The 19,974-nt window shown below is 38.8% G+C and overlaps 1 non-coding gene across 1 annotated transcript; it reads left to right on the top strand.

The window, feature by feature from the left end:
* Nucleotides 1-9,955: 9,955 nt before the first annotated feature.
* Nucleotides 9,956-10,028, top strand: Trnas-gga (transfer RNA serine (anticodon GGA)). The gene has a single exon. It is a non-coding gene; the product is annotated as a tRNA-Ser (tRNA).
* The last annotated feature ends 9,946 nt before the right edge of the window (nucleotides 10,029-19,974 follow it).

Genomic DNA, 19,974 nt, shown 5'->3' with positions numbered 1-19,974 from the left:
TGGGTGGTAAGCTACATAAGCACACACAAACACACACGCACACACACGCACACACACGCACAAACACATACACACACACAAGTAGACAATGGTACTGCCAGGCTTCAGTCACGTTTCAGTCTAATTTCGCAGAATTTGACATATAACACTGGTATTCCGGTATTGGTATTCACTCGATTCAAGTATTGGAGACTTCCTGAGTCTGCTAAGGGAAATCCCCTTTCTTGAATGAGATGATCTTAAAAAAGATGAAACCCAAATCTGATATGTGAATTACGAGAATGCAGAAATATCAGTAGAACAATCCTTTCAAAAGAATTGGTGGAGCCTTTGCTGGATGAGAAGACTGCAACACTCTCTGTATTGCATTCTGTATGGACAAAGATGTAAAGAAAATATTATAAGGAAAATGTGACATGCAATGATTTAACTTTTCTAGCATAATGAAAAAAACAAACGCTTGACTTAACTCTTTCAGAAAGAAGGGAGGTATTTTTTACTCTTTAACATCATATGTCAGTAATGAGTTTTTAGGGAAATGATACTTTTCGTTCAAAAAAAAAGATTTTTTTTGTGGATTTCTCTTTAAATTTCTTTATGTTATCGTTGTATATATATAACATCACAATCTCTTGTACAGTAGTCTTCTCATCTAGCAATGTCACCATCGAAACTTCACAAATTCATAACTTCTCAACGGATCGTCCAATTTTCCACAAACTTCGGTGATATGATTTACAAATATTGGTGCATTCACTCAATCCTGGTGTGTATTTGTGTTTCATTCCCCTTCAAGAAGAAGATGATCAAGTCAGAACTATCAGAAGAGGATAAGTTTTATGAAAATCGGACAAAATAAACAAAAGTTAGAGTTGGACCGGGTGATATATATCACTGTCGTGTGGATCACATACGGAAATTATCGGGGACGATGATATCATTATCTTCCAATACTCCTGTTGCTTGTTCTAACAAATTATAATAAGTGTCTTTTGTAAACCATTCACCGACTCAAGCCGTCCTTCCCTCTACAAGGTTATCATTTCTAAATCGTTAAAACTCTGCCAACATCATGATTTGGAGAAAATAATCTCTTATTCATGAATTCAGGTCAAGGCGGAAATTCGATGAGGATTTATGTTCCAGTGAATAGCAAACATGTGAGCCTATATGACATCTTCACCTCCCCTCATAGACAGAGCTTCCACCGTGAAAGACAACACTCTTGTGTGAAACTTAAGAAGTCTTTTACTTTCTCATTTCAAGTCTGAATTTAATCAATTCAATACTGCTCAATTCATTTACAGTTTATTTTTATCAATCAAGAGGTTAAAACATAAAACCAAGCATATACATCTCACAAATCATATCATGATTATTACAATTTGTAAGAAATACGTTGGGTATTGAAATGCGTCCAGTAATAAAGCCTCAACCGTGCTATCTTCACAATATACTATTCTAGTCATCTTGACTTAACTGCTCAACTAAAGATTATATAAAGCAAGTTTCAACTTTTTTGTTTGTACGCTGACAGCTATTAATAAATGCAGTGGATTTTTTTTTCTTTGTCGGTATCCAGCGAAGGAGTATGCCAAGGCAGTTTACGTAGTTCCACTCGAGCGAAACAAGAAATCATCTTATTTGTTCTTCATTTCCAAGGATACGCACTTGGGAATCATGCCCAAATATTCCTAACAATATAAATGCTCCCTGCTATTGTTCTAATTGGCAAGCATAAAACCAACAGTCCCTTTATTGGCGTTTATTATCTGAGTCTTCTGGAAGATACTTTAATATCAAGTTATTGAGACGAACAAGATTCGCTTTTCTCTTTTTCATTCCCTATTCCGTGACTACTATTTTTCTTTTTAGTAGCTTTATACTAATCTATTTCATATCGCACGTAAAATATATTGAAACAGCGTCTCATGTTTAACTACTGGATTCGAATTTTATCTAATCTTTGCATCCTTAGTCCTCCGAACGCAGGAATTATTCAATAAGAATGCATGAGAACACCAGACAATAAAAACGTCGGAGAAGTTGCAACCTTGAGTTTGTTCCCACACAAGACAGGGCATACAGCAGAACGAAATCGTATCATTTTATCAAACATGCTCAGACAATGTGGAAACAATAGGCAGACCTTGCCTTTGATGATAGCCTCATCCAGATAAGCCTGTGTTCGTGAAGAAAAAAAAATTAGTTGGTAAAAATTCATTGAACCTCAAGCTTTTGCCCATGCGATCTTTCGAAAAGACAAAGCAAAAAAAAAAAAAAAACACCCCCCAAAAATAATTTTAGACAACTCTTTTTTGTTTCCTTTGCTTATGCCTATATTTGATTGTTTTTCTACCAGTCCCCTCCTTGATATCGTTCTTGTCTTTGTTAATGCCTCTACTCTATATCCTTTTCATCCGACGTCATGCTGTCAAGATTTTCATACATGGAGTCCTTGACTGTTGTTGAGATGCCCTTCCTTATCTTCCAGAATAATTAACAAAATTTACAACATTTGCTTTTCTTGTGGATTTCTCTTTTCAATGTACAGTTGAACAATATCATTTTAATCACTTACTTAGTTCATCTATCGAAATATAAAGACGGAATTACTTTGAAATGTTAGCACATTGCTCGTTTGCATTTGCATCCTCAGGTTTGAAGAAACCGAGGAGAAAAATCCTGTTTTCTGCTTGAATTGAAAAAAAAAATTCTCACAGTTAACATGCTAACAATACGGCAGTAATGATGCTAATACTCCACTGCTGAATGACGTGCTGTACCTATCTATCGATGAGATCATACCTATACCTTTGATTTTTTTTCTGACTAAATATTAAAGTGTTTTGAAATACTTGGCGAAGTTGTTCTTCGATTTGAGTAGACTCAAATAATTTGAAGTTGCTCACTCTGAGGCAAAATAACTCCCAACTTCTTTGATAATCTGGTCCTCAACATATGATGGAATGTCGTTTATATCCATATCTATGTCATCTTTAGCACTCTCCCTTTCCTCTCTTCCCCTTTCCTCAGAAATACCTGATTTCTTAATGTTGATTTCGGCTTACCGATTACAATGAATCAATACTCTGTATTCCTATGTTACGATATTGTCATACTGGTCATACCAACACACATTTTATATATTGAGCTTCTCTATCATCTTTGTCTACGCATCTTCTTCTTCTTTTTTTTTAACTTTCAGCTGTACTAAGCGAATACATATATATTTTTATTGTATTTTTGATTTGGGACTTTGGTACCGTTACAACGTTACCTTAGGGCATCAACAGCATGAACAGACTTCACCGAAATTGAAGCCTTCTCAAAATAACAGCGCACTGTAAGTTTTAGTTTGATTTTCATTTTTTTTTTCCACTTGAACGACTGAATCATATACTTGTAATAACAAATTGACAACAACGTTCTCATCATGGAAAGAGTACTTGGTGTGACGATTTTTTTTAATGATTATGTGTTTACAAGAAAAGTATTTTAAGTAAGGTAAAGGTGGAGGAGACCGTCAGTGATAAACATTTACTGGAGTAGGACAACGGCCTCGGGACAGTATAGTGTCTTTATAATTTTCTAATTTTTTGAGAGAAAGAACAAAATAAGAAATAATTTGAACTTCGCGTACAGACATTATCATTAAGTCAAGGAGGGTGATATGAAAAGTGTTACCTGAACAGGGAGAAGCTGATAGAAGAGAGAGGATAGAAACAGTGATAAGTAATTTGGAACTATATTGTAATCACCTACCAAAAAACCGGATTTTGCCTATAAGAATGATTACTTTGAACCTATAAAAGTGAAGAATTACGTGGTCAGCGGACAGTAGGCAAAGTATGGTAATGAGTTCCATACATCAGGTCTATGGTGTCTTATAGTTTCATGCCACTCATGCTAGAGTTGATTTTACTTTTTTTTTTCTTCAAAAACCAACACTGCAAAAAGTCCGGTGTTAAATATGAAACACAGAGCTGGTGTTTAATTTCCGGTGCTCATTTATGGTGCTAGATTAGCACCTCCGGGTGTCACTTCAAAATATGAAACTGTTTTTTTTTTTTAACAGTCACTTAGTTACTGTTCTTCTTGTTGATTTTGAACGTCAACAAGACGATCAAGAACTTTCCCATAAAGTACTTGATTTTTGAAAAAAAAAGGTGTTAACACATTTACACTACAGTAACACCAGTTGGTGTGGTCTCCTATTTACACTGGGCGGGTGTTGTACCATTGACATTAACACCAGCAATATCAAATCAACACCATGCGATGTTATTGTTGAATTAACACCAGTACAGAGTCAAATATAACACCAGCTACAGTTTCAAATTAACACCACGAAGTGCCAGGTGGACACTTTTCAACACCATCACAACATACTTTCTACACCTGTCGGTGTGGTCCTCTATTGACACTTGATAGGTATTAGATTTAACACCCATGGTGTTAAATTTAACACCGATGTTTTTGCAGTGAAGTTGATAGGCAAACAGATGAAAGTGGTTTCATGAAAATCAGACAGCAAACAAAAATTGATTAGGGAATGTTCACGTTTCCTATGAAACAGTTGACATCAGTCGCAAACAAGCAAGCAAATCAAAAGAAGCAGCGATATCAGCGTCTCCCATCCAGGTGGTTTCAATAAACGCACACATTATGAAAATTAGAAATAAGTTTTAGGGGAAAATAACAATTACAATGGGATGTTATTACAACGCTACAATAATGTGATGCAAGAGACACATTTTATTCTTTTGGATTTCATCTCAAAAGGAAATTCACGTACTGTATACATTCAATTTCAAGGTCAATGGATGACTCAAAGTTGATGGCGTTATAAACTTTTCAAGCATTTATTTCTCGTTCTTATCCCGCTAGCTGGTTTAAACACACACATATGACAATTAGATATACATGTTTGTTTAGGGGAAAAGTAGAAAATACAGTTTTATTTTGTTACAACTCTACAATAATGTGATGCAAAAGACGCATTTTACTCTTGGATTTCATCTCAAAAGGAAATTCACTTACCGTATACATTCAATTTGAGGTCAATGGATGGCTCGAGAGGTGATGGCATTTTACACTTTTTTTTTGCATTTTTTAGCTTTTTTATCCTGCCAGCTGGTTTAAACACACACATACTAAAGATCAAAAAAACTTATTGGGAAAGAAATTTAGCAACTGCGATGACATCTTATTACAATTCTACAATAATGTGATGCAAAGAACAATGTTATTCTTTTTTATTAAGATATCAAACAGGAAATTCAGCTAAACGTGTAATGTGTAGGTCAATGGACGAGTCGATAGGTGATGGTTATTGTCACCCCCTGTAATTTACATGCTTCGTGAAAACAAGCTTCACTTTTAAAGCATATTTCTATAACTTTCTTAGAATATGTCCGATTCTCATGACACTTTAACCTTTTAGTTTGTCTTATCTTACTCAATGCATTTCTACAAGAAAGTCAGTCACACTCTATATCATGTTTATTTGACTTACTCCTCCTTTCCGACCCTCGTTTTGAAATGACAGAGATGGGAGCACTATTGTGCTTTTAATTAGACAACCTGATAAGCAACGTACGAGTTATATGAGAGCAATGAAAATACAATGAATGTGTTAATATCTTTGGCAGATCACCATCAGTTTGACGGAAAGATAACCTAACAACAACGAAAAAAAAAACCCCACAAAAACAAAGTGTATGATGTGATATGCCATATAATCATATACATGTATATAACTTTCCAACGGGCGTTTGGCTTCTATAGTGTATCACCACTATCATCAGCTATGTAGCGAAGGCTCTAACTTTGTTTTCAATTCTTTCATTCCCACTCCATAATAATGCAATCTTCGGGACAACAGTTGGCTAACAGTTACGTCCATAATTCTTGACATGATGATAACGCTTCTACCCTCATGATTTTTGAAGTCCCGATGATTGTCATTGTATTCTGCTTTTTCTTTCTTCAGATTTTTGTTTGTTTGAATTTGTTATCAACATTTCTTTCCCGTCAAACAGGGCATTAGTTTGCTTGTGTTCTTAAAAAAAAATACCATTCTAAATTTTGACAGCTCTTTGGAAATACAGACTGATATATTAACCATAATACTGTGTGTTCTGACCCACATGCGCCGAAAAATTAATATGCGTATAGATCAAGGGCACGAGCCATGTTCAAAGACTCTTCTTACACCAGTGTAAGCCACCAGAACCTCGGAACCAGGGTCAAATACAGGCGATTTTTAGGGCTGACACTGTGATTGACACTTCATTGTAATTAAAAAAAAAAGAAGATATTTAGACGCAAAGGTCCTTCGCGGCGACATTGATCAGGAGTGAAGTGTATCCTCTGATTTCGGAAACAATGCCTGGTTTCCCAGTCATTCTCCGTCTTAATCAAAAGGTATAGTATTACCACAACCAGTCGGATCAGTGGCTTACCTAACTTTTCTCAGCTTTGCGTACGGCAGTTGGAGTGATATATGGTCACACTCTTTTTTTCCCCTCTCCTGTCGAGAAAGCATTGCATATCAGAGGGATGCGATATCTATTAATTATCTCGGCTAACCAGTCTTCCCGCCTTCGCGGAGTGTGATAGGGGGATTTGCATGACAGACGAACGAAAGAAATCGAAAATAAATACTCATAGGGAAGCAAAGGGAGCTGGATGCCCCGCGATGCTCACTCTCAGCGAGCAAAATAATGATCTGAAAGCGACCATCTGCATTTCATGTTGTATCATGTTAATGAGAAAATGGATCAAAACTTGGCTCGCGCGGCACCTGCGCTGAGGTATAGCCGGGCGGCGAGACCGGTCGCGAGTCATGGATAAGGCTCTTGCGATCTGTCTGCGGGGGATTCCGCGCGCTCGTTGAAATGGAGCCGTCGAGTGTCGCAATTCCTTTTCTCTTTATCTCGATGTCAGACGAGTGGATCTTGCGTCTTCGCGCTCACCGCGTGATGTAACGTGAAGAGAACACGCGTTAAGTGGTCACTCCCGTGGCAATATCGGCAGTCAGTTTTCAGGGCCAAAGACAAGTTATGCCAGGAGTTCGAGGCATCGTAATTTCTTTCGCGAAGGTCTCGTTCATCATGCGCTGCAAACGTGTGTACGTTTTCTTTTTTATCTTATTTTCTTAATCTTTGTATGTAGTGAACTGTTTTAGAAAAAAATAAAAACACACACAAAAAATAAAACAAAACAAATTTTGCTCTTCGAATATTGGCCCTTCAGTCTGGATTAAATCTTGAAATTACAATGAAGAAAAGATAAAGGCAAAATTTATCGTTGATATGTCGCATATATGTTCAGGTGAAACAGACCGGTGAGTCGCGGCTCCCATCGTGGCACTGCCTACCCCCCCCCCCCCCACGATTATTCATCAGGCAACCCGATCCCCCCGCGAGAATTTGCCCGTTTTCCATTTGAGGACGCTGGCTGTTCATCACGGCATTACCTTCGTCCGCTCGCCTCATATTTAAGGGATCTTCGCAATGATTGGCACAGGCTTGTGCTAATTTGAGATTGCTATTTCTGTAGCCAGCGAGCTCTATCGAATTTCCCGGCGTTGCAGTGGAAGTGACACCCGATGCCGAGCGCGCACTACGCGGACGGGGTACCCACATCGCTTTGCAAAATAACCATTAATCATATCCCATTACTGGCCGAACTCGCTCCTCGTTTCTTTCTTTCTCTCTCTTTCTCCATCTCCCTATTTCTATTTCTTATTTCCTTCTATCTGTCCTTCTATCTGTTTTCTTTTCTTCCCATCTATCTTTCCCTCCCCTATGAATTAACGTCTGTCCCTTTTCATCTCTCTTCATTGGCGAACATTCACAAATCGGCACGAGGAGCGCCCAGCTCGAATGTCGGACTCTGTCACGACCGCGTCCACCATCATTGGTAGAATGACGCGGAATGGGGAGGAATCGTGCGAACACAACAGACCAATATTAGAACTATGAGAGAAGGAGTGATGAGAGACTGAGAGAAAGAGATTGATATAGAGAAAGAAAATGAAGGAGGGGAGAGAGAGAGGAAGGGGGAGAGCGTGAGCTACAAGGAGAGAGAGGGAAAGAAAGTTTTGAATCTGCGCGCGTATCGGTAAACTATTGACCTATCAGGTTGCTCGGTCGAGGCGAGTGGTTCAAGTGATAGGGCGCCCCCGTTGAAGGTGTTGTGTATAACGAGGCAAGTCTGTGCTATCGCACACCCCTTCCGAGCCCTCTTGTCACCGAATACCACCGTACAGTAATGATTGTAGAGGAGCAAATATCCTAAAACAAAGTACGCGTAAACATCAACGACGCTCACGTAAGAGGGTCCCACTGACCATAAAGAGGCTAATGGTTGGTCAATTCATGTTATTTGGGGCATCAATTTGTGGAAATTGGGACACGGCCACGGAAGGAGCGGAGCTGGGGGGAAACGGGAAGATGGCTGCCCAGGTGGGGGGATCGTGTAACCACGAAACGACGCCTGACCCGCTGTGAGACCATCACATCTCTCCAACCTGGGGAAATCAAGTCTACACGCCATCGTTGTGCAGACTCATTCTCACACCCCCATCTCTGCCTCTCGACTCATCCTCATTTTATTCCTCGCCTTTACATGTCAGTGATGCCACTACGCTGAGATAGATAACCTTAACATCGCCCAAGACAATCTAATAATGGCGTTTATTTCGTCAAGGTGTCAGATTCTTAACTCAAAGTGAAAGTTATTTTTTGGCCCTTCTGTCCCCTGCTTCTTTTTCACTCTTTTGGCTTCAAGACCGGAACGATCTCAAACCCAGGACGGGGGTCTCGCAGTTTTCCCCCGCTGACGTGCTGATAATTACTCCAAGAATCGTTATCCAGTGTATTCGGGTCAATGTAGGCAACTGGGTCAATGTATTTAGAGCAAGCCCACACCACACGAAATCGGCGTGGCTGAATTTGTCCAACGAACTATGCCAACTACACAAACGCTGAGAAACTTCAAACGCAAAGACGCCCAAACATTGCTCTGAGCAACTTAGCGAGGTGTTATTGCAGCTCAAAACACACAGACACACGCGCGCACGCACGCACACACACACACACACACACACACACACACACGCACATCATACCAACGTGAACAAATTGTCATTTTCAATCGTCATAATACAAACGGACCCTCGGCAGAATGAAGTGGCCATTTCCTCGAGCTTTGCAGGAAAAGAAAACGACGCCAGAACTTTGCGGCTTTCTTTTTCAATCTAGCGTATATAGGTCTCTGTTTAGACTCATTAACATCACTTTGGTCGAAAAGATTTTGTCTGTACCAGTGGCAAAGAATAATTCTATAGTTTTAACAAGAATCATAACAACATCGTTTATTTTTTTTCTTTTTACAAAACCACATGTCATTTCTGTCGCCAGTATCCCTCTAATGCTTGAACTTCTCAACAAGATATTTCAAACGTATAATAGAACACAGGGCAGTCAAACATTGTGTTGATACCCTGGAATTGCTAGTATACAGAATGTCAAAAGTTTAAGGTGATTTTACTCTCTGTTTTTCTATATATTCATCTATTATTATGTATAATATGACTCTTCTCGATTCACTTTGTCTGCTGTTATGTTGTTTATCATTTGTTAACTTTCTGAGGTGTAGTGCCATTATCAGGAAGTTTGTCACACTTCTGGTCATGCTGACCGTGTTTCCTATCTATGTCAAATAAGAACACATAACCAGGACAATTGATTCATGATTCACATTAGTCACTTTATTGAATGTCTACGTTTTTAGCAGCGAAGGTTCACATAATCTTTGGGGTTATTTTTCAAAAGACTTCATGCCTTTCAAATTCATGAAATTGGCACATTGCCCTACATCGACGTAAATTACAGTCCCCGCTGCACGCATTAAGGTTTAGAACCAACACTTTCTGTCGGGCGGAAGCTCGGTGGTCTAGTGGAGATGGCGCCTGTCCGGAGATCAGGAGGTCGTAGGTTCGAATCCTGCTCGAGTTTGTACCCCCCATGATATCTTTTTTTATCATGGCTACTACTAAAACACTGATCAATTCATTGCTTATATACGTCGATGTATAGGGGAATTTGCCAATCAGTTGCAATGACTTCATACATTTTTTTTTTATTAACATAACACATTATCATTTAAATAGGCGTTTTTGGTGTCATCGTTTAGAAGAAACTTTTTGTATTTGTCGTAAAAATCTCTCATCGAAGTTAAAAACTTTCCTTTTAACAAAAAACAAACAAACAAAAAAAAAAACTAAAAAAAAACCACAACAAACTGAACATTGTTTCTTTAATGATAAAAGGTCAAACCAAACACAGAATGACTGATAAACGACTCATCTCATTCACAGGCATCCTTTGTAGGTATGGTAAGAAGGCAAAAGAAAATTGTAAATGTTAAATCAATAAATTTGATATTCTTATGTCACAGAAAGAATAAATAGAAAGGACAATTATGCGCGGCAGCAACGACATTTTCTTGAAGAGCAGCCATATCCTTTAGGTCACGTCTAGACCGACCACCCTGTAAAAGTGGAAATTTTCGCGGTGTTGAAATTTTCGCGCATTTCCCTCAACCAGACACTAGCGCGAAAATAAAAGCACGCGAATATTTTTGCTTGCCATATAATTATGTTATCCAGTAGTTGATGTTTTGTTTTGATAGAAACATGCGAAACTCATCTTACCTGGCCGAGCGCGAAAAATTAGTCGCCCGAAAATATCCACCTTTACAGCATCCGAGTGAAGCCATTATCATGGTATTATTCTTTCATGATCTTGTAAGGATGTACAAGACAAATACATACAAACAAGCATAAAACCCATAGATGAATGAAATAAATGATTTGTTGAAATCACTCGTGAACTTTGTGTCCGGTTAAGTTGAAGATGAGTGAATACAAACTTAAACAACAAAACCAATGGAATGCATTAAAGCAAGAGATTATCAAAGCAGAGGGGTGAAGATATGCCATAACAGATTTCCGGCATGTTTGTGTAACTCTTTCTGTTCCAGGGACATTAGACAATGTGTACAATGCTATGGGGGTTTCTGTGCCACTCAGCACTCAAAGTACACAAGGAGTTAAATAGAGATCTGCAGTTGCGATCTCACAATTACATTTGGGCAGAGGGAGACAACTGATCAAAATCTTTCATAGCAAATAGAATGCATGTTTACAAATACGTATACAGTATTCGAAATCCGCTTTCAATCGCCTTGCATACAACCGCTGAAATATCTCCATGTACGATCCTTTTAGAAGAAAAACAACGGCAAAGAAGGCAAAACCAAAAAAAAAAAAAAAAATCCCAAATGAACCTGTTTGTCATTGTTGGCTCGTTCGGCAGACGATTGCGATACGTACCTTACGGCATCGATTAATATCGCCACGTCAGTAAGCGATAGGGTGTGAAGCCGCTACTCTTAACATCTTACTTAACTTGCCCATCAACACGCTGTCTCTCTCGCATCACGACGAATTCAAACTATAGAAGAAGCAGCTATTTCATTTAACTCGACAATACGCTGAAAGAATACAGATTATTAGGTCTAGACGTAAAATATTTCAGATGCTATGATGCCGAAAAGGTCTTAGATTATTCAGTAATTTCATATCAAATCGTATTCAAATTTTGAAATGTTTTTCATTTTTTATTTGTCTGTAGATGATCGGTTAGTAAACTCCGCTAAAATATGCCAGTTGCCTTTATTGACGATGTAACTCTGGTATATCTCGCGTAGCTGAAGGAAAATAAATGAATGAGGGAATGTGTGAACTCGATATAGTTTCCTGACTTTAGCGAGTTTTTGCTGATGTTGCTGTTGAAGACAAACCTGGTATGCATAAGAACGATATGTTTTATTGAATAAGGGCTGCTTTTTCGTCATCTCTGTCTTGAACAAGCTATGCAACTATAGTTTTACGCACATATACATTTAATGCAATGTTTCTGGTTAACAAACCATGCGTAGAACAGCAGGCAATGGCGAGAAGCCAGCTATCGCCACGCATGTTTTATAGTGAAAACAATAGATGATAATCTGACGATTTTGGAGGAACAAGCTACATCGTACACGATGCTTTTATTTTCAGCGCCCCTGTGAGCCCCTATTAACTCATTGGCAACAAAGACAGCGCATCGACTTGCGGGGGCAAATCTCAGCGCAGTGAAACCACCGAAGGTGGAGACCGGAGCCGCGCCGACGTCGAGTAACGAAGCCCGTCGGCCTTCTGTGGCCAGACCGCCCCCTTCTCTAGGCCGCAGAGTTCAGGACTGCTCGATATTCGGATCGGCTGCTTCCATATTCAAACCGCTTTCTGCTTAATAAAAACGACACCCGAGAACCCTCCAAAATCCTTGAATTATCGCTTCGCTACCCGTCTCAAGTTCTGTTCCCCTCTTAAACTAATACCAGAGGAGGGAAAAACGCGAGCGAGAAAGTTTGCGAGAGAGGTAGCCAAAGCTGAAGAAAGTAGAGAGAAAAAATGGTTGAGAGAAGCTAGCGAAAATAGTGGATAAGAAAAGATTGTAAAGAACTGGGTATTTTGCGTCAATGCCAATTGTCAGGGCACACCGCTCGCCCGGACCTTACCCTTGCCGCTTTCACCCGTTGTAGGCCCGGCGAGGTCAGATGATATTGCCCATAGAATAGGATTGAGGAGAGGGTTTGCCGTAGGTGTTTGTATAGGAAAGAGGGGATCGGGCGACGTAAGACTGTTATTCCCCCTTTTGCTTTCATCTCCCACTTACCCATCGATCAGCCCCAGGAGGAGTCAGCAGAGAAAGGGAAAGAGAAAAGGGAAAGGAGGAGAGGGCCCACGGACCCAGGCGAAGCTTCGAGGCAGATCTGGCGGCTTTCACCACTAATCATCATTAGGAGAAGCGCCGGTAGAGCCCCGCGAGGAACGCTGAAAAACGAACGCCGAGAAAAGGCAGGGGGAGGCATTCGAGAAAGCGTAAGTAGGCAAACTTTTCGCAAGAACTTTGTCCCTAAGAAGAGAACTGTTCATGTCCCCGAGGTCCGATTGTCTACACCTCTTTTCACTCTTTTTCCTCGCCTCACTCGCCCGCCGCCTTGCGAGACCCGCATGAGCTGGTGCGCGACGTTCGGATCCCAATCTGCTGGAATCCGGCGGTGGCGATTGCTTAAGTGGTAAGGTGCGAAGAGAGGGGGGAGGGATGGCTCGAGGTGATCTGCTCCTGTTTGTTTTGCGGGAATAGTCAATGTACGATGACGCGGGATGCCTCAGGTTCTCTGATAGCAAGGCGGTCACGTGCATAAATGTCTATTAGTCGACTTATATCCATTACTTTCCACCTTTTTTTTCTCTAGTTGCCCCCTCCCTCTTCCTCCGTCACCGCCTTGTCCTGTCAAAAACTCTGTTAGAGCTTCATTAACTCGCGATGATATGTCGTTTCGAAAAAAAGAGATGAAGCCCAGATTTGGACAACCCCCCTAGAAGGAATCATGGCGGTCAGGGTCGCCAAGTTGAGGCTAACGGCACTCTTGTCAGACTTTGGTCCACCGGTAGTGGGTCCATACAAACGAGCAGCGGCACATAACTCCGCTCTCATGTTACTCTTATGTTGTTAACAGCAGCACGACAAAATAGTATCCACATTATCGTAGACCTGAAAATGCAGCTTCATCCAGGTGCGTCCATTGTTAGGAATCTTTTAAAACGTTGCACAATGTAATACCATCTTAGAAGATTGAAAAGATAATGCACTTCGTGACAGGAAAAAGAGGGAAACAGGAATAAAAACAACAACATCTTTTATACAAACAAAATAATCTATTAAAAAAAAACAGATTGCAAGACAAAAAACGCACGTCTATATCTTATTCATTTTGCGCTACCAATGCTATAATCTTTCTAAAGACTAATTTGTAAAAGGAAAAATTACATTGAATGAATAAACAATATCAAGACATAAATGAATTCAGAAATGTGGCAAATTTTCACATCAAATGGTACAATGATAATTGCAGATATTTTGCATACCAAATATGTGATATATGACAGCTAAGAACGCCGGATAAAATCAAATGTATGAAATAGAAATAACAATAACAAACATTGATAATTATAATATGTTTATAAAGAACCCAAAATCGAAAACTACGCAACAGAATAATCATTTTATTATTTTGTCGGTAGTGAAGAAATAAAAAGAGCGATTTATATCATTTTGTTACCCGTTTATATCAATGCAGGGGTTTTCTGACGATGACATACCGTTTCCAAGATTACAAAGACAAGTGTCATTTGGTGCTCGTCCCACTTTATAATAAACAAAAGAAAAAAAAATAGATAAATACGAAACACTTCCTTAGAAAATGTAAAGAGTCGGTAACCACGTAATCTAAGTTTCTAACAGCTCCGTTTACAAGTTAAGATACAGTCAGGTACGCAGGGATTGAGGCATTTTGTGCACAATAGGTCAATTCAAAACAACATGGTTTCATACTTTAAAAAAAGAGTCACTTTATCTTCTTGTCTGACTTAACTTTCTTGTTATGTATATGTAATATGGGTCACATTTATGCTGAACAAGCAGCTTTCAGTTGCCCGCAGATCACTCAATCTAAACTTGAATCGAATATTCCTTTACCCTGGTTGAATCCACCCTCAGTGCACATGTTTTCCGATCGAGACGCCGCGCTTCTGACAGTTAGAAATCATTTGTGGTGAATGTCAGAGTCGGCATCAGATTAATTTGATTCAAACATAAAAATGACAAGGACATTCCTATAAAAAAAGAAACACTTGAATGTGAATAGACAACTTGCAATACTTAAGTTTCATAAAGAGCACAAATAGATTTGAGACAATTAACAACGTAACGAGTCAGCAATTATGAAGCTCGAAATTATGAAGCAATGATGAAGAATTTTAACAATGACACTGAACTCCATAGCAGCAATTATTATGATGTTAATGATGTTCACTATGTAAATGAATTCTGTTTACAGAAGCCTATGAATAATATAGAATATGTAGCCGACGTATATTTTCAAAAAGAAAAGAAAATGACAGCTATAGTTTTTGAGATTAAAGTCGTTAACATGAGCTTCTTTCGGCTATATGCTGAGGTGAAAACATCTGTTCTGCTTACCAGCCGATTTGTGTCCTTATCAAACAAGTGAACATGCAACATTTGAGCGACAAAAAATATACATATTCTTAATTCTAATGCATAAAACCGACTATACTATTTTAAACAAACAGTATACGTCACTCCGCAATGCTTCAATTTGTACCGCACGGACACAATCTTTTCCAAAGCCAGCTTGGCTTTGAAAACAAAACAAAACAAAACACCCCAAAACAAAACCATATCATGATAGATGACAGGAAAAGACTAGTGTCATGAAGTTGTTCAAAATGATTATTATAATGCTCTTACTGTCAGAATGGCAATTTTTTCGTCTTAGGCATTGTTTAATCTTCTTCGCAATATATCAATTATTTATCAAAATACATTTGATATATTTGAATATTTATAGCGTATCATTCGTTGGTAAAATAATTTTTTGTTACGTTAGCCACGCGTAGATATAAAAACAAATGTATATTACTAGTATATGAATGTATATGTATATATATATATATATATATATATATATATATAAATATATAATATCATAATGAATTAACGCAATAACAAGTAAGAACTTACCTATCATTGCATCATTTTTGCCAAGTCAAGTTATCATACTACGCACGCCTGTCATCTGAATGTATGTACGTTTGAAATTTAACATTTCATTTCTTTTGTTATTGTTATTTGTTACTTCTTTTTCATGTACGACCAGCAGCTTTTGTGATCGATCGACATACAAATAAGAAAAAAAGGGGGGCTGGAAAGAAAGAAAGGGAAAACGAGAAAAGAGAGAGAGGGAGGGAGAAAAAGACTTTGCATGAGTGTGTGAGTGTGTGTGTTTGTGTAAGAGTATACGAAGGAAGACTACAGTTGTGCATGGATTTTGGGAAAAAAGCATCCTCTTGAGATAAAGCGCGCGAAACAAAGCTCTACAACCTTTGACCACTCGAACGAAAAGATCTGTCCCGTTCGCGGGATATAGATTCCCTGTTTACCCGACAATATAAGCGATGCGTTCATCCTCCTACAGATTGAGTAATGGCTCGACAAATAAAATCCTCGTCGGCTATGAATTTCAGACATCGGAGAAAGACCGTAATCCGGTCGGAAGTCGCCAAAATACCTGGTACAGTGAGAAAGAACCGACGAAACTCATAAGAAAAAGATTAGAAAGAAAAACAACGGCAACAAAAACAAGAGAAGAAGGAGAGAGTAGTCAAACTACGGGGAAAACATACAGCTCAATTTTCAACGCTCACTACTCTGCCATAACCACTCTCCCTCGTGTAATTCTCTTTTTTTTTTAAATCTCTCTCTTTCTCTAAAACTCGTCAGTATCTCGAATCGAGGCTGTCTCATTTGATTGATTCCCATCAAATTTGTTCAATATTACGTTGCCTTCCCTACCTTCATGTTTTGCTATTGTTTTTTTTAATAGATGGAACTACGTGAAAGAATTGTGTTTTGAGAGGAAATGGAACATGGGGGAGAAAAATTGAACATGATTGTGTGCGCGCGTCTATCGTGCTGTGCTGAGCGCGCACAATGATAATGAGTATAGGCACAGTGTTGCCAGAAAGCCTTTTAGCATTCCTCAGAGAATAAGTATTAAGAAGCCGTAGAGGAAAACTAAGCAAAGAGGAGGACATATCAGCCGTTCAGCGTACAGTACTTGTCCTGCAATATAACTATTGTTGCCACTGTCCATCTGCAAATCCCTTGGCAACTACATGTACCTTTATTTACCTCAATCAGTATTTTGAAACACCTGTATGGAAAAATAATCATTATCTACAGTTAACAATGGAACGGAAGGGACCTCTGTAGTGGGTTATGCAGAGACCCCTGTAGTCCTTACTACACACCACTGCTGCTCTATAAGCTATCATAACGTCCTATTTTGCATCTATCAAATCAGTTTTCGACCCGACATTTGACTTTGAACACCATTTTGTTTTAAACTAAATAAGATTAGAGGCTGAAGTTACTCTCCTTTTTTTTTTTTTTTGGCCAGTTGTTGCTCGTTCAGTTCCAATTGTGAATCAGTTCCAAACATGAATCGTGAGTTCCAAACATGAATTGTCTTATATACCATATCAATGGTACTCCCAGTCAAGCATCCTGCTTTTTGATGACGGTCTCCTCCACGTGTACCTTGAAATATATAAATGTTCACACGAATATGCTTATTCTGTCTTGTACATATATGTCTGTGATATGTTATGTAATGTTAGTGTTAGTGTTATGTTATGCTATGTTATGAGTAATATCAGATATATAAATGTCGCTATTTTATCACTTTTAGGTGTTTTTTTTCAATTCGTAGAAGTAGACATATAAAATAAGCTGAAACTGAAACTGAAACCAACTTCTGAAGCGACAAAAAATGTCAGTCCACCATTTCTCATGGAGCCTTAATATCTCTCTCTGAATGGCATATATCATATATTGGCTTTTTTTCTGTTTGTTTGCATTTACTCTGTTTCTCAAGTCACATGGAACATTTACATTGTTGTAAAGAGTTGAACAAAACAAAATCAAATTACAAAGGAGGAAAAGAAAGTACATTCTCATATAATACCATAGCATGATGATTATAAGATATTTATGGTTGCACGAATCATAAAAAAGGCAGTATATTTCATTTAACAAAGAAGCAAGAAGCCGCATCAGCATAAGCATGGCTTGACTGGGCTGGCGTCCTCATGGGGAATTTTAACTCCGGTTTGCCTCTCACAAAAGGTCGATTTTTTTTGGGCAACAGTAGGACCTACGTGCGCTGGGAAAAAGATCAGTGCATGTAAGTCGGTGCTGGTGCTGTATGCGTTTATCATGCGCGTTCGTTGTAAACCCCAAAAAGCCGTTATGTCATAAACATGATTGATGGATCATTAAAGAGTTAGGGAATGACTTCTTAGACTGAATGAGCTTTAGAACTTTTATTCATAATCGAGTGCAAACGAAACGGCCTGTGAAAGGTGAATTACTAACTAACAGTTTAGAAGCTAGGTATATCGACTGATAAGAAAGGGAAAGAGAAAGGTAGAGGGGTAGACAGGAGTCAAAGAATGAGTAGTGGATATTGATAGTATCTTCTTCTTCTTCCTCTTCTTCTCGTCATCCTTCTTCTTCTTCTATTTTTTAATCTTCCTTGTGCACGACAAACACATACTCATCCTGAAATAGAATATGATGAAAAGAAAATGTTTTATTTTTTTTCCCGTAAAGCGAAGGAAGTCACAAATCGTACTAGTGCTAGTGGGGTTATGATAAACTATAATCAAACATTGGGTAAATTTAGTCACACACACACACACACACACACACACACACATATATATATATATATATATATATATATATACACTGTAAAAACATCGGTGTTAGATTTAACACCACGGGTGTTAAATCTAACACCGATCAAACTTCAATAAAGGACCACACCCACAGGTGTTAAAAATGCACTGTGATGGTGTTGAAAAGAGTTCACCTGACACTTCGTGGTTTTAATTTGACACTGTACCTGGTGTTATTTTGACACTGTACTGGTGTTAATTCAAAAATGACACCACATGGTGTTGATTTGATATTTGTTGGTGTTAATATCAATGGTTTAACACCCGTCCAGCTTCAATAAGAGACCACACCAGCTGGTGTTACTTTGTTGTAAATTTATTTTCACATTTTTTCAAAAATCGAGTATTTTAATGTAAAATTCTTGATCGTCTTGTTTAAATTGAAAATCAACAAGAAGTGCAGTTACTAAGAAACTCTTCAAAAAACAGTTTAAAATTTGGAAATGACACCCGTTGGTATTAATTTAACACCATAAATGAGCACCGAAAATTTAACACCAGCTCGGTGTTCACTATTTAACACCGGACTTTTTGCAGTGTGTATATATATATATATATATATATATATATATACGTGTATATATATTTATCACGTCATATTTCAACACTTCTTTCTGCATATACGCAACTGCATGCTTAATAAACTTCACTGGCAATATAGCTGAAGAGCGATTGTGGCCCACCAAAACGTCCGTTTATGATTCGGAGAAGAACATTTATGTGAAGGACATCAGGAGGAATTAAAACAAGGGGAATAGAAAAAATCCCCCAAAATGACCAGATAAAAAGATGACAGCGTACTTCACCAAACGTAGTTCTTTGCTTGTTCCTCTTCCCTCAAGAAATAGATAAAAGAAGAAGACGAGCAGGACAACAAGAAAAGAAAAAAAAAAGAAGAATGAGGGGGAAAAAAAGAACTGTGGCGCTTCATAACTACCCCCGGGCCCCGTCGGGCGATCGCTTTTGCCCGGCTACTATCCCCCCGTATCTTTCGCCTATTGAGTTAGGTATCAACCTGCCTCAATTGAGCAAACTGTATCGACGTCTTGAACCACCGTGGCGATCGGGAGCTCGCTACAGGTGTTGACAATCCGACATCCATACCCTCCCGATTCTCGCCCGTACGTCTCTGCTCACCCCTGAAGAGGAGCTTCGGCACGGTAGCCTTTACCTAGCCGAGGGCAATGCCGCTGCCTCCTACACCAATTACACTCGCGTTCTCCCGCCATTTGCAAACTTTTCCCTTCAAAGTAATTGATCCGAGGCCCGGAACAACAGGATGCCTTGATGAAATTAAACCAGTGTTGGTAAATACGTTAATTTTTACTTAACGGAAAAGTGATATGTAAGACCAAGTGTTTGTTTGCTAAGTTTTTTTTTTCTCTCTGTCTTCTTCTCCTCACACACGACTCTTTCCTCTTTACAAAAAAGCAATATTTCAAGCAGAACCCTTGCGTTATCGACCG

The sequence above is a fragment of the Diadema antillarum genome, unplaced genomic scaffold (assembly GCF_040938485.1).
Source record: "Diadema antillarum isolate AM-2024a unplaced genomic scaffold, OU_Dant_1.0 seq00000858_RagTag, whole genome shotgun sequence".
NCBI classification, from domain to species: domain Eukaryota; kingdom Metazoa; phylum Echinodermata; class Echinoidea; order Diadematoida; family Diadematidae; genus Diadema; species Diadema antillarum.
This window is presented reverse-complemented; position numbering and strand designations above follow the sequence as displayed.